Source organism: Zootermopsis nevadensis, unplaced genomic scaffold, assembly GCF_977971745.1.
Source record: "Zootermopsis nevadensis isolate Lab colony 2312 unplaced genomic scaffold, Znev_1.0 Znev_ptg000024l, whole genome shotgun sequence".
Lineage (NCBI taxonomy): Eukaryota > Metazoa > Arthropoda > Insecta > Blattodea > Termopsidae > Zootermopsis > Zootermopsis nevadensis.
The window spans coordinates 8,132,139-8,148,913 of record NW_028259156.1 but is presented as its reverse complement, the minus strand read 5'-3'; positions in this window follow the sequence as shown (position 1 = coordinate 8,148,913).

Below are 16,775 nucleotides of genomic sequence, written 5' to 3'. Positions count from 1 at the left end.
TACGCGTCGTCTCACCATAGAGACCTCTCGTGTTTCCGAGTTTCCATTTTGTGTATTCCCAAGATCTTCAACAGAATAGGCCTGAAATACATTGAAAAATAATACTGTAGTCGGTTAAGAGCTTTACTCAAATTTGTTTTTAATAATTATGATACTTTGTCTTAAACATCCCAAGTGAGAAACTGAAGATAGCACAGGACATCTGTACTCGCGAAAATGCCACCTTACTTATGGCAAAACCACTTAAATTCCTTTAAAATTAAAACACCAAATTATAACTCACCTCAAAGAAAACACATCGCATTTTCATTATGAAGATAAAATCGTTGATGCCGCACCTCAGACTGCTTCTTAACGTGAAAATTTCGTACAGTTCCTAAAGACTTAATGGTGAACGAAGTGGCCGCGCGGTCTGAGGCGTGGGCCTTGTGCCTTTTGGTCGTCAGGACCGTGGGTTCGAATCCAACTCAAGCCTTGGATGTTTGTCCGCCTTTTTATGGGTTGTGCTGTCCTGTGTACAGGTAGAGGCCTTGCGACGGGCCGATCCCTCATCCAAGGAGTCCTACCGAATGTCTATAGATCGAGCCAACGAAAAGTTGGGACCCGCAGTGCTCAGGCACTTGAAGAACGGGTCGTTCCCAGTATCCCCTAAAGACTTAATGGTGAACGAAGTGGCCTTGGAGCAGGTTTTTCTCAGGTACTTCGATTTTCATGTATTAATTACGTCACCTCTACTCCACATTCATCTATCACCGCCACATTAGACATGTGATAGCCCTAAGTAAGCAACACATTATCATGTCCTCGGTCATACAATAGAGGCACTTGATTGGTCTCGAAGTAAAGGTATAAATATTATCCTTATCAATTACAAAAAATTCATACGGTGTGTGAGTTGCTAAATGTGAAGGCAGGTGGTGTATACAATTACCCATGTGCTTTTAGGTTAATAGACTACATTTCTTGAATTTATAGCACTGAAGGTATAATACTGTGGCTTTAGGTGGAGTGTAACCTTCGGAAATATTGTCCACATTAGCCGAGAGTTAAAGCAATAGAGCGAAATTCGTCTAAAATACAGTTTTTAAATAGCCTGATTTCATTTGACTGATTTGATTTCATAATTACATGTGATGGTAGACGTTACCAATTAAATATGCCTTGTAACTACACATATATGACAGTGTGTTTTATGTTTTCTGTCTTTGTGACTTCGTAACGTTTAATTAAACAACACAACTTACGTAGGCCCACATATTTAACAGTGCATGTACCGCGAAAACAGTTTAACCTAAGAAAGCCATTAGGAAACGTGAGGGTTTGCGTAGAACGTTCGCTGGCGAGACATGACTGCACTTTACACTCGCCTGTGAACGACAAAAGAATTGGCAGTTTCAACGCAGTGCCTTACTTCGCCTTACTTTACATTACTCACTGTGAAAATAAATAAATGGCACCAGATGGTGTCGCTTTTCACTGCACGGGATATGAATTTCGTCCATTTTCCAGCCCAGGATATGGAAAGCTATGTGTACAGTATGGCGTAACACACAGAGGTGCGGTGTAATCGTACGATTTCACGTCGCGTGCAAGGAAAAAGGGGTTATTTTTGTTACAACTTTTTCTACTTTATTTTGCAAATGCATCAGCAGTGAAGTATACCGCAACACACGTTCTGTTTATGACTTCATTCTTACCAAATAACGCTGAGAGAAAAGTTAATACCATAGTAGCCACAACAGCATCGTGAACAAAACACATTAATTCAATATCACTGCGCCAACCTGAAATAACACAAAGTTTTATAATATTAAGTCCGTTTTTATATTATTTAAGCAACTGAAACAGCAAAAGACAGGGAAGATATAATAAAACGGCTTAAACATAGAAAACCAAACAGTAAAACTTCATTACTTCTGCAAATTCAAGTTACAGGCGAAATCATTGGTTTCTAGTTATTTATTTCACATCCAGACAACTGTATTCAGGGACGACACACAACGCACAACACATCACTATCAACGAAACTGGTTTGTGTTCAGAATGTTATGTTGCTGATGATTATTCTTAAGGATGTGGTTTTCCTCAGTCGCTCCAACTGAATAATGTGACAGAACCTTAACCCATAATTCCTTATCGATTCATCCATTTTCCCATCTCTCACTTGTTACTTCATAAATGAATAAAGAAATATCTATGAATATCGGTTGATACAAGAGTCATTACATGACCCGGGATAGCTCAGTCAGTATAGTGACTAGCTACGGGCTGGACGACCGGGGTTCGATCCCCGACGGGGGGAGAGGATTTTTCCTCTAGCCTCTGCGTCCAGACCGGCCCTGGGGCCCACCCAGCCTCCTCTCCAATGGGTACCGGGGTCCTTTCCCGGGGGTAAAGCCGGCAGGGGCGTGATGCTGACCACTCACCCCCATCTAGTACCGAGGTCAAGGAAGAGAGGAGCTATACCTCCACTCACCCCAAACGCCTACATGGCGTATAGCGGGACAGCTTTACTTTTACTTTACTTTTACAAAAGACGTAAAATATTGAACTGTTACAATCCTAATGAACAACATCCAAACAAATTTACAATTATGGATAACTTTCTTTCTCCAGCAGACTTTCGCATCATTTAAACAGAAACTCTTCTTTGCAGAATAACAGCATACATCCATTATACACACGACAAACCACGCTCTATTACTTTTGAGACTGACTACATCCTGGATGCTCGATTCGTGTCCCCGGTTCCATTCGAGAAACTTTTGTGGATGTATTAAATTATTTCGTGCAATACTCTATTGTTTTACAAAACTGCCTCCCGCATACATTCACTTGCATGCAGTTTCATAACAAAACTATGTAAATGTAAGATATAAACGAACAAATCCCGATTGTACTATTGTATATTTATTTAATTGCATTATAAATTCGAGACCTAATTACTGCATAAGACGTGTAATAATGTATTATTACTGGTGACTGTCATAATGACGACAACAGATTGCCGTAAAATAACTAGTTATTGACATTATCTCACTTCAAATTTGTTCAACCTTAAGTTTTAACAATTCTTATAACCAAGGCGTCTTAATTCCACCCCCATTATTATAACTCCTGAAGTGCTTTAGGTTAGGTTAGGTTCTTAAAGCGGGCAATTTAAATTCTCCATAATTGAGAGAATTATACGAGGTGCGATCGGAAAGTTTCAAGACTGTGTCAATAGAAGGCGAACCGGATGTAGTACGAGCTTCTGTCGCTAGGGAGTGCGGCCTACATTCATAGTGAATCAGTGTGCCAGCCGGCATCATCGAATTAGCATTTGTTTCTTAGTTACGGGCGTTTTGGTAGTGCATTACACCGACCCTCCTGCGATTTCGGAATGGCGGATTTTCATGAACAAATCAAATTTTGCCAAAGACTCGCTAAAACGGCTACGGAAACCTATGAAATGCTAAAACAAGCATTTAGGGAGTCCGCAATGGGTCGTGCACAAACTTTTGTGTGGCATTCACGTTTTAAAAATGGCCGAACCTCTGTCGATGATGACGAGCGTTCTGGACGACCATCTTCGAGCACAACGCCCGAAAATGTTACGAAGATTCGGCAGGCCATTCACGAAGATCGACGTCGTACCATCAACGACTTGTGCGACATTGTTGGGATAGGCTATGGGACCTGTCAGCTGATTCTAAAGGAAGAACTCCACATGCGACGCATCATGACAACGCGCCAGCGCACACCGCCCTCAAAGTTCGGCAGTTTTTGGCCTCAAACACCATGGCCGTCATCCCGCACCCTCCTTATTCGCCGTGTGACTTCTTCCTCTTCCCAAAGATGAAAATTCAGCTAAAGGGAAGGAGATTTGAGACGATAGAAGAGACTCAGGCAGAATCGCAGATGGTGCTTGACAGGCTGACAAAGAAAGATTTCCAGGGATGCTTCCAGGCTTGGCAGCGGCGCTGGGATCGTTGTGTTCACTCCCAGGGGAACTACTTCGAGGGTGATGGATGAATTTAATACCTGAGATAAGTGTACGGGTTTTTATACGCGCAGTCTGGAAACCTTTCGATCGCACCTCGTATATACTACTAGATTTCTAACCTAAAACATTAAATGTTATGTCTCTCGTTTAAATAAAGTTGGACGGATAGGAACTTGGGGTTCTGACAGCGATGAATTTGTCGATGGTTTAAGTTGTTGTCATGATGTGTGGACTTGTAGATCAAGGCAGTACGTTCCTCGAAAGCGTTGATACTTTCCTACGAGTGTACACACCGTCTATCTGATCTACAAGAACATAGTAACAATTCCTTAAATGTTAATAACATTTACAGCTGACTATATATTTGACAGATAGCTGAACGACTACCAGCTTCTCAAGAGCTACTCTGCTCCACAGTGTTCATTATCTTGAGTTATGTATCCTAGTGTCTCAAATACGACGACGAGGAATAAAACAATTGATGCGCAAACAAAAAGAACCACAGAGCGTGTAGAACATAAAAATACCAGGTACGCAAAAAGAATAAGGCCATGAAAGATTAACGTACGTGTTTTCACACAGGCGGGGAATCGAGTTGGCTGTGGCGGTACAAATCCGGTATCGATATTTCACTGTCACCCGACGCGAACCCTGGTAAAGAAAACTTGCTTACACCCATCCGACGAGCAGGCCTCGAGGAGCGGTGCTCATCCAGGCGGCAGTGACTGGTAATTCGGATTTACGGTCGTGCGATCGCTACTATAACACTAGGAGAAGGCCTATTGATTTCACTTCGGAATAAGGAACAAGCTAATGTAGTGCTGTAAGAAAGAACAGAAACTAATTCGAAGATTATTGTCTTCTGGGTTGTTGCGCCGTGTAATTTGGTAGAAGTCTGTAGTCTTTTCAGAGGCACTTGCTGCCTCCACCATCAGAGCTACATGCTGCAACACAGAAAACACCATCTTCATAATCGCTCCCGTGAGAACCTCAAATAGTATTTAAAAAAAATTTACTAATAAATATAATTGCACATAAGGCAATAACAGCTTTCAGACTTTAAAATACGTCACTCACAGATCAATATATTTTATAAGTATCATCTGCTTATACTTTCTTTATGTTTGTTATGTATTACACAGTTAGTGACAGATTTTTGGGTTATTTAACGATTCTGTTTCAACTTTATGTATTGTGTTAATGAATGATGAACACAGAGATTTCAAGGAGACAGTTGTGGTCCGTTTAAATGTCCTGCAAGAACTGGATTAAACCAGGAAGACGAATGATTGTAAATCTGCTCTATATTCGAGCTACAAGCGCCATGTTGTCCGTCTGTCTGCACTCGATACGTTCTAATGACGCCGTAACTTTGTAAAACAGACAGCAGCGGTTGAAACCAAGAGACGAAGTTTTGTAGAACTTTTCGGCCGAAAACTTGCCGTAACGCCATTTTGGGAAGAAAATGGCCACTAATTTTTCTTTTAGGTCTTGCTTCAATTGTGAGACACCTTGATGGTCTAATAGTGTAATATAACTATAGACCCATCCACTAGAATTCGAAGTTTTGGGTTTGGGGGAGGGGGGGTACTGCACCATTAGGCTCAGAGTTCTGCCTTCCATTTGTCAAGGGCCCCGAGGGTCCTGTTACTCGGTGGAGGAGCAAGACAGGAAATAAGCGAATAAGAACCAATCGCTCCAGTGGCGAGTTAGAGAAGCTGAGAAAAGAGAATAGGTTTACAGAAATTATATAAGCCAAGAGGCAATACATTGGTAATAACTGCGATTATATGTTTCTATTCGTTATAGTCTACTAGACTTAAGAAATTCAAACTTTGTAAGCTATGGCTCGTATAAAGTCTTCTGGGATGTTGCGTCGTGTAGTTTTGTAGATGTACACCGATGATTCCGAGGTGCTTGCTGCCTTCATCATCAGGGAGGCAAGTCTACATCTTTGCTTTTCCTTCGTAACAACTGAAAACTTCTTTCGAAATAATTTGTTAGGTATGTAATGAAATTCGAATAATTAAATCTTAGATGAATCTCTTACAAATTGATAAGTTAAAGACAGTTAAAAATTCAAAACATAAACACATTTTTAAACTCGATTTGTGGGGTTACTGTTCCAAAAGATTGTAAACATTAAAAACCGTTTATGTAATAACTCATTTATAAATTAATTACACTTTGTAGCATTAGTTTGAATATCTTAAAAGCAGCTAACACAAATAAGCGTATTTAATATACACTGCATATAATTCAAAATACTGATCCTATTTATAATTTATATTACACGACACTGTATGCCTGTCAACTGCAGAAGTTACTTAGGATCGAATAAGATGGATTAAAATATAGGATGAAGGAGGAATATGTCGAGTGTCCTATTTCCAGATATAAATCCGACATTTGCATAGAATGTCCCAGAAAACCTTCTGGAAACCTCTGTAATTCTATTTGATATCCTAAACATTTCATGTACTTCACAGCATGACTAAAATAAGTAGAACAGCCTATAAAATATTATTGTTTATTATTAATGTAAAAAACCAGGGACGTTTCGGCTTCAAAGTGCGGTCATCAATGTTATTACGTGCCAAATCAGTTCAATAAGTTACAAGTGCTAGTGATTTACATGATAGTTAAGAACAATACAGAATACAATTTAAAATGCAATGGCCGATATTATAGGTGTTAAAATCACTATTTGCTGAATTTTAACACATAGATTACTACTACAAAATATTTTAAATAAAATCTTGGGTTATCATTGTGTGCGTAATTGTAGTCGGTCACACAGATTCCTTTACGCTAGTCTGAATATATTTATGTTCATACTGTTCATGCAATCCAGAGAAGAAACAAAATGTGTCATAACTGTTTACATTTACAAGATCAGCAGCAAGTTATTGTAGTATTTTACCTAACGTGTCAGTGCGCTATGCTATGTGATCTATATTTTTGCATTACTATCTCTATTATCCGATGCGATATCAATACCGCCACTGATAGCAATTTTGTGTTCATAAATAACCCTGAATCACTCTGTAATAAGGCTCATCAATTACTGTCACGGAAACTGCTAACAGCAGAATTCTTGTCTTTTCATTTCACTCTCCTTCTTACACGTTTTCACTTACGGGGGCTGATCTTTACAATAACCACAGCTCATAAGGTGTCTTTGACATCTAAAGGGCCACGAAGACATTTTATAGTAATCTTACGTTCATGTTTCTCGCTGTGAAAATGAATCCCCCAGAATTGGGCCTGGTGTGCAAAAAAAAGTTGTCGCTATTTTTAGCCATTTTTTTAAATGTTACTCTTAGTTGGGCTAAAAATATCGAGAACGTCAATCAGCACATCAGGCCCGATTGGCCAATGTGCAGCCAATAACAAGGAACTGGGTCAGGTAGACACAGGAGACGGGATCTCCCACAACTACAGTACCCTGAGGACGAGGAGGAAGATGGTTCGCGAAACGATGGTGTTTTCTTCATTAAGCCACCTTACACGGCTGGTAGCCAGAGAAGAATTTATTATACTTTATCGCCGTGAAAACGTCATATGAGAGTCCCCCAGAACTTCAGCGTCCTAAATTGGAAGCGCATACACACGTTAAAATAAACCCTTTGAAGCCGGAAATCATCTAAATAATGGGATACAGTCCCTATTTAAAATAAGCGCTTCTCCATTACAAGGATCAGCTTCTTACTGCCATCAAGGAAATAATCCCTATTTAAACTGAGGATCATAAAACATTTTGAACAAAGTAAGAAAGAAATACAAAATGCAGATTTACTGATTCTCACAGCAGTTGGCTAGTTGGTGCATATAAGGACATCACTTATCTTCAGAGGGTTAATAGAGAAGTTTTTGCTATATTTTGCTTAAATGTTACTAACATCTCTGCCTGAATGGTTTCACATTTGGCAGTCATATGTGTTATACGTCACTTTGCGTGCTCCTTCTAATTTCTACCAGAAATAACGAGTTTGTATAATTACACTACTGTGTAATATTATCAAATCAGGAAGAATAAGAAGGACAAGACATGTAGCACGACTGAGAGAAGATGAGATATGTATAAAAACTTCAGTCGGCAAATCTTCAGGTAAGAGACCACAAGGTATTTTATTTCTGAACTGTGGGCTTCATTCAGCGACACCTTATGTGGCTAAGTTAAACTACTTAGAATAAGTACGTAACTTAGTTCACAAGTTCATTTAAACAACCTGTTTATGCTGTTCAGAAGATATCGTTAATTTAAGTCATCTTCTCTCCATTATGTAGCACCAACTACTGTTTTGCTTGTAAGCCTGCATCAATAATGGTTTCCAAGTGAAGTTTATAATGTTTCGCAACTTTGATAATGTGCAAGCAAATTTCTAAAAGAAGTCCTTAACTGCTAGTAATGGAAACAAATGACGACCTGGGGGTTTGTGTGCATCGGATAGGAAAATCGATATCCTGGCGTCGGAGAGACATAACCACAGAAATAATAGAGAAGTGAATAGGGGTGGCCAGAAAGAGATACGTGATAAAGAGAGAATGGGTAAAAAAGAATTGTGAGTGAGGTAACTGAAACTTGCAATTTACTTGCTGGTACATTTGGAATAAAAAAACTGGAAACATTTTTGTCTTCGGTTCTACAATATTTTACGAGGACGTGGAACGATTCATAAAAGAAAAACAATGTTGTAACAAGAAGCTTTCCCAACCTCACTACTTGCATCTACAATTTAATTCATAATAAATAAATTAGAGTATATATAGGTTTACTTTCCATCAATGGAAAAGGGGTTTACGATTTGTGGGGGGGTGGGGGGGTGGGGGTGGAGAAACTGGCTAGCTGTTTCGTATCAACAGTCCTCTTCGCTCCGGTAACTTGCCCGCCGTTAACGCGACAAACAGCCTCAATCAGGAAAAGATAAAAAACGATCTCCACAACCAACACTCCATGGGACGCAGTCCTTCGTAAACCACCAGGGTAGCTCAGTACGTGAATAAATTGCATTCCCCACATTCTCTGAAAAAGCATGTTCAAAGAACAACGATATTGATCTATCTATCAATCAGATGGATCGATTCTCTTGATGTTTGTAGGAAGGCTGAACTGTATAGGCTCCTAACATTCCACGTTCCAAATCCCATGTCCATTTTCGGTTCCCTGTCTGAGGCCCAGTGTAATATTTGTTTGCGCCGAGGACTTGTTAACCCTAGTCCAGCATCCGAACACGAGGACCTACCACTGCCACGTGTCCAAGATTCTGTATTCAGAATATTCGTAGCCAATCCTCCATATCCGTAACCGGAATTAGGACCCACCATTTGGTGACAAAGGGCCGATTTCAAAACATAGAAATACTTTGAATCCGTATGTTATACTAAAGTCTTTATTAAACAGCGAGGTAATTTGTTTCTTTAATAGCTGATATAAGAAAGAATAAACGGAGAACTATGTGTGAAAATAAGAATACAGTAATCTATAAAACTCACGTTTTTTTGCAAGCTTTTCTGTCCATATCCCAACAAAAAGTTTAAATGTTACGAACCCTTACATGGAGTGCATGTATAGTGCATGCGCCTACATAAACATTTTAAGACTATTAATTATGATAAATTACACAATATTTTGCTGGCAGGAAGAGTTAAATACATTCGGGCTTGACTTTCACATAACCGAAGTACTAAATATATTTTCACCAGGAGAAACATCAAAAATGTTATTAGTTACAAATAAAAATGCTTCGACTTTCTCGTGTTATTAATATTATAAAGATTAAAGTGATTTTCATGCATCAATTGAAAAGGGTTATCGTAGCAGGGGAGGTTACGACTTTAATAAGATATTTCTTTAAGTATCGAACACATTTCATTGATGTCTCTAACCCAACCGAGTGCGCGGTTACGAATATACACATTGAATGTAAAAAATCAGATCACAACTGTAAATTTGACTATAATACGATTACATACTTAAAATGTTGTTCAAGCCAGTACAACATAACTTCTAAATTGTGCGAGGGAAGATCTTCTAAGGCTTAACATCAATCTAATTTACTTGCCTCAGTTTGCAAAATCGCTCTTTAATTACGCCTCTAATTACCGATAGAACGTTGGGACACCATCTCTCTTCTTACGTCTCAACGCAAGATAAAGCGAGGTAGACGATTGTAAATATATTACCTTCCGACAGACATTCTAACCGTGGGAAAGGCCAGGGCATGCAACGGTGGTTTGAACAGGTCCCTCAAGTGGCATGAGAACCAACATCCAAGGCACTGTTCCCTCTAACCGCACATACATCGCAAGGTTCCTGTCGGCAGGCAATAGCTCGACTTGACCGTCTCCCAAGAAGTATCCATTGTTTCCTTCGGGAATCAAGAGGTAAACAAATAGATTAAGATCTATACCAGAGTTCTCCATACCTTTCCTGGCGAGGGTGAGGAAAAGTAACTTGTGCGCGATAGGGAGGTTGGCAAGCGAGATGAAACGTTATTGAAGGCGTTGTTCTTCATTAATTCGGTGTCGGCTACAAGGCAAGGGAGAAGCAGGTGACGCAACCCGCATCGCGCGTCGTGAAGGGGGAGTTTATAAGCATCGATCTGTACCCCGTTTCCATAGAGAACATAATGTTTTATACTGCAGAAATATGCTTACTGCTATGTGGTACAGTAAAACCCCTCTAGTTGGACACCCCTCTATATTGGACACTTTTAATTGGAACCGGCGAATATCCTATAATTTTACATGTCCACAACACCCTATATCTTGGACACCCCTTTATCCTGGAACTTGGTCACCCCTTTTGTTGTAAGTTGGACAGGTGCATGCATGCACTTAGCTTCAATGCTTTTATGGGAAACATTTACAGTTAGTATTTTGTTGCTTTGAATTTCTGACTGATGAATGCCTTCTACCTGAGGATTAGCTTATGGTTGAGGGTGTGAGACATTGGAATGCAGTGAAAGTGAATAGTTATGCTTTTGTTAAACCCCTCACTGGAGTTTTAACTTTGTCAGTACTGTACTTGCAACTGAGTTCAACAGTGTTAACAGAAATCGGAACGGTATGCGTTCGCTCATAATCAACCAGGAATGGTTGAAACATTATTTGGATTGCGGTGATTATTAGAAAGAGGATGAGCAAATTCCAAGATAAAAGCAAAAAAGCAGTGTTTTGTGACGGGCTTTTTTTACAAGAAATAAGTGACATCATATGTTGAGTTAATGCCGTAAGTACAATTAAAAAAATTACATTCTGAACATTTAAAATTTAATTTAGGCCGGGGTGTAATGTGCAACCATGAGAGTGGGTTTCAAAAGATTATTATTATTGTAATTAATTCTTAATTCGAGCAAGCCTAGATTATGTAAGTAAATAGATTACATTGTCGGTAAACGTAAAGTATTGGTGCAAGTTTAATTTAGTGAAAACAAAATTTGTAAAAATTTAATTTACACTTTTGATTTTTCTTATCAGCAATTTCCTTTTTTTGGGAAGGGCTCCATAATACTCTACAATTACCACATTGTCATTACACCACAATATAAAAGGATATTTTCCCCTTTCTCTCTATCCTGGATACCTCTGTAAGTTGGACACATTATCGTGGAACCGCAAGTGTCCAGGTTAGAGAGATTTTACTGTATAAGGTGGCTAACACATCTGACCATGCATTGTATTCCAATCCGGTTGTATTAATGAGCCAATATAAGCTGTAAATGTATTCAGTGGATAATTATGAACATATAAGGGCTTATAAAATCATTATCAAGACTAACGCCATGACATCGAATAAAAAGTGAGTCACTCTTCGACATCATATCCTATCTCTTTAACATACATTTTAATATTATCCTCCCATCTACGCTGAAGATTTCTGAGCAGTTGTCTACCCAGTACGTGCTACAAGCCTCGTCCATCTCATTTTATAAAACATAATGTTGAATTCTGAAGAATAAAACAGGATATAAGTTAATTAAAATAAAATTACCTAATGTAGCCAGTAATTTCAGGGTATTTATCGGTATCTATGTAACAATACGGGGTTTGAATATTGATGAGACGTAAAAATGTGTTACCATAACTCATGACACGCTTAAACATCGTAAAAATCTATTCTGGTATCATACTACAATGACACAATAAACATCTGGAAATTTTCAGTGCGGGATATAAATTGAATATGGAGTACGCATTTATAACCAAGCGATTCAAGAGTTGTTACAGGCAAACACACAGGTAACTGGTGCATTTCTGTGAATTCTAATTGTAAACGCGCCTACAAATCTGTGATTAGAAAAAAACCCAATGCTGTACCGAGGGTTTTGCGCCAATAAAACACGAGTATAAAACTTCGCGAGAAGTTTCCGTATCGTGGAATCAAGGCATGTGTAAACATAATATTTACCTTTCTGCCTCAAGGCAGAAGGAAGTGACTTGGCTGCCTGTAATACATCAAAAAATTCAGTTGCTCACGGCTTGTAAAGTTAATTCTATTTACAGTTCGTGAAGATTTTCCACGACCCCGACAAAAGTAAAGGAAAAAATAAAGTTACCGATGTTACTTGGAACTCAAGAATGAAAAATAAAAATATTTACAGTACCAAAAAGTCTATATCTCGCAGTTACCTGGTAATGAAGATGTTGCGGTAAATATTTATTCCCTCTATCAGTGCTTAAGTTTTAAATAGAAGTCAGAGAATTTAGAACAAAATGTTTAGGCAAGACTGTATCGACGAGGTATGAATCACTCTACTGACCTTCTGTTACTGTGTTGAAAAAAAGCATAACTTACGTTTCAAAACCACAATGCAATGTTAATCTCCACTATTAACTACATAAGATAATTACAAACGATCGATTCAGTTCCTCCCTCAAAATACAACTTTTCTCCATTACAAAGAACAATTGGTTACTACTATTTAGGAAAATAAATTTTTATTTTGAGAATTATTCGATACAGATAAATATACTCTCTCGATATAATGCAGATTTAATGTTAAATTAGGTGGTATATATATATATATATATATATATATATATATTTACCACCGTGCTTTAGGCCTATCTTCGTGTGCAAGCATAATGACATATTTGCGTTTTCTCAACTGCATAAGTCATACAACATAACATCATATGGAAAGATGAGATGAATTGAGAGGGATCTGAAAGGAGTCGACGTGGACCATGTCTGTCCAGGGGAAGGGAACACACCATAAACACCTCTTGATTTACGACCTCTGAACCAAGAATTGAACTTGGGATCTCCGGAATTCGAAGAAGGTACGCTAATTCTGCTTGAAGGACTACGGAAAAACTACAGAAGCTCCCTGGAGATAACTGGATCGCTGTCTGTGCGATAAAATTGATTCTGAAAGCATTTATTCCTCTGTTGCTCGGAATTCAAACTGGAAGACTTAGGACACGAAGCAGAAAAACTGCAAACCGCAGCGTCTCAAACGTTCGGTCTTTGCGTTCCATTACAAAACGGTCTGAGCCCTACAGGAGACAGAAACTCCATTAGCGGGGCCAAGAACTCGCATTATTTATGTTGCAGATATGAAAATATGATGGGGATTCTTTTGCACCATTAGTGAACAATGAAGTAATTTACAGCCACAGCGACACTTACAAAAAAAATATGACACACTTTTTCGAAACAAAACCAAGAGTATTATCGCTCTGTCGCCAGTTTCACCCCCTGCATTACCTAATTCTCTGACAAGGTTTACTCTAAATGGTTTCGGCGATGATGCGTTACATTCACTATTGCTGTTTCTCTGGACACCATCCATCGTTTAATATTCTAAAACAAGGCCACTACGTTTCGGCAGCTGGCTCTGCTCCCATCTTCAGTTGAAAATGCCAATTTGGTCCGATAAAAAGGATAAAGAGACTTGGATTAACACCTTCTATAGGACCCATGGCATTAATCGTCCTGATGATGGAGGCAACAAGTGCCCGCGAAACGTCGGTAAACTTCTACTATACTACACGGAGCTACGACCCTGAAGCCAGCCATTTTCGTTCTCACCGCAGTGAGAATCTCTTGGACAAAGTACAATGTAACTCACAACACTACGTTATGGACTCGTGCGCAGATGGTCATAAAATCGAATCCCACTCAGGTACCATTATCTCCGTTACTGTTTTGAAATTATACACAGATGTTAATTATAACTACAGTTTTGACTTAAATACGTCTATATTTTAGGGTCAGTGTCATTCGACAAAAAGTGTAACGAAAAAGTGTAACTGCATTGTTATGTTACCTTGGAAACGTCAATTGTTTACTCGGCATTATTGTTACCAAGCAAACGTCATATGTTTACTCGGCATTGTTGTTACCTATAAAACATTTCATTACATTACATTACCTTACCTTACATTACATTTCATTACATTACATTACCTTACATTACATTCAGCTACCACAGACCCATCTTAAGCGTAACTAATTCAAGTTAAATAAGCAAAGTCTTAATCAAACTTTACTCAATTGTAAAGCATGTATAAAGGAAATATTTAGAATAAAGCCAATATATAAACTTCCTTTCCGTATAGAAGTATTTACGACAAATTCTCCGGAACCGTGGTTCCACTGACACTTTTTGTTTTTATTATTATTATCCTTCTTGTTTTTCTTGTTTTTTTCGAATTGGTTAAAAAGTTGGAATATTAACGTGCTACATTAATTTTTTATGCAAATTACTGCACTAAAATATCAAACAAGAAATGCACATGAAATTAATTTTCCCCAACCAATACTAGCATAATAATGCAGGAAGAACATACCGCAATTAAAAGAACGTTTCTATAAAACAATAAATTAATTTTTACATAGATTGGCACACCCTGCACTTTATGAAAGTGCATAATAATATAATCAGAAGTTCTGGTCGTATCAGAAAATCACCCCAAGCTATTCAATTGTCTCCTGAAAAATTTATTATACCTGATTTAGACTTAAAATATTTCTGAAATAATCGATTTAACTTATGACACTACATTACATCAGCACTGTGGGCGTATGTGTATGTTCCATGTCCGTTAAAAAAAGCCAGGGATCAGACAGGGAAGCATATACTACTGGCTTTACCATAAACATTTTTCCCCAGCGGCAAAACTTTGTAGCTCGCTATCTTAGCACGAGTGACGGTAATGTCTTTGGTTTGCGTAGTATATACGTGTGTTCTCCTTCACCCACAAGCAGGCGAAAAGCACGGATACTGTACACAATCTTTGTATCACTGGTCAATTTATCATTAAATGCAGCCCTGACTAAAAAGTCCTCACGTCTGTGGGATGAACTGGACACGATAGACAAGAAAGTGGTCTTGGGAATCAGCCTAAAATAATTGAGAAAAAGTTTGTCAAGAGAGACAGTGCTGAAACTTGGAATTAAAAATAATGTTTCAGACGCAAATGAATGTTAGCCAACACCGAGACATTAGATATTTCCGTTGTTCCAATGCCTAAAATGCATTTCACTTCAAAGAAATGTGACAAATATTTGTATAGTCCTATACAACGGGAAGGTTTCACTAAGATACTTTAAATTTTCTTCAAGATGCACTTAAAAGCAAATGCAAACCTCAGTGACCAGACTAGGTCTGTCTCATCCGTATGTCTACTTCAATTGACTGAAGAGTTCAAGAATAACAAATTATATGATTAACTGTGACACACAAACATAAATTTTTATTGGTGGGACTCGACATTCTGACAGTACGAATTTCTGGTTTGGCAGGTCAACGTAACTTCCATGGCTCCCAGACAAACTACAGAAGAAAGACAAGACAGCGTTAAGTACAGACTGAGGAATCATGACTCAAACTATGAGACTGGTTTTTCATGGGATAGCCTGTCCACAAAGCCTCAAGTGACAGTCACTAAAAGTTGTACTTTAAAATATAACTTCGCAGCTTTACACTTCAGAAAGCAAACGAGGATTAACATTGTAAAGATGTCCCAAACTTTCTCAATGGGTGATTAAAGTCTTCATGTTCGTCGTAAAACTTCAGCGTAACACAGTTTTTGTTAGAGTTTTCTTAAGTAGACGTTCTTACATCACAGAGTTCAGGAAAGGATAGTTCTTTTGTAAGATAAATTCCATTGTTTACACAAACTGATAATTCACGGAAATAGCGGTGTCCTTATCCGCGTCATTAATTTCGATATCTTAAAGAATGCCCGGCAGAGACCGTTACTACGACAAGCACTGCTCAGTACTCTTGTCCGAAACAACATTTCTCAGTTACCTGCGCAGTACAAGCCGTGTTAACAATGGAACGAACACCACCGCGGAGGATTTTATCTGCTAGGTACATAGCAGCTTTATAATCCAGTTGGATTAACCATCATTGCGCCAACAGGTAACAACAGTAAAATTCCTGAAGTTACTCTAAATATAAATTAAATATACCATTTAAAATTAAAATCTGTTTCTGTCTCTTGTTATATTTATTTCCTCACTAAAGGTCACTTCCACTGAAGGTAAGTGAGGTGGTTGCTACGCAGTTTTTAAAACGCTACCAGAAACATAACAACTTGCAAGCCCACAAGGGATTACAAGCAGCACTTAGTATAATGGACGAGTAAAAGCAGTCAGGGGTTTCTGCAGTATAACTCCGGCAGAGATTTGGAGTTGAGTGAGGTGGTGTCGCGATATTAACTATCAGAATCAGTGCGACAGACGGGAGCGCCTTAATGGAGACCCCTACCGCGGGTAAATATTAATTATACGACCCACCTAATAATGCAAGACACCATAAATTACGTCACT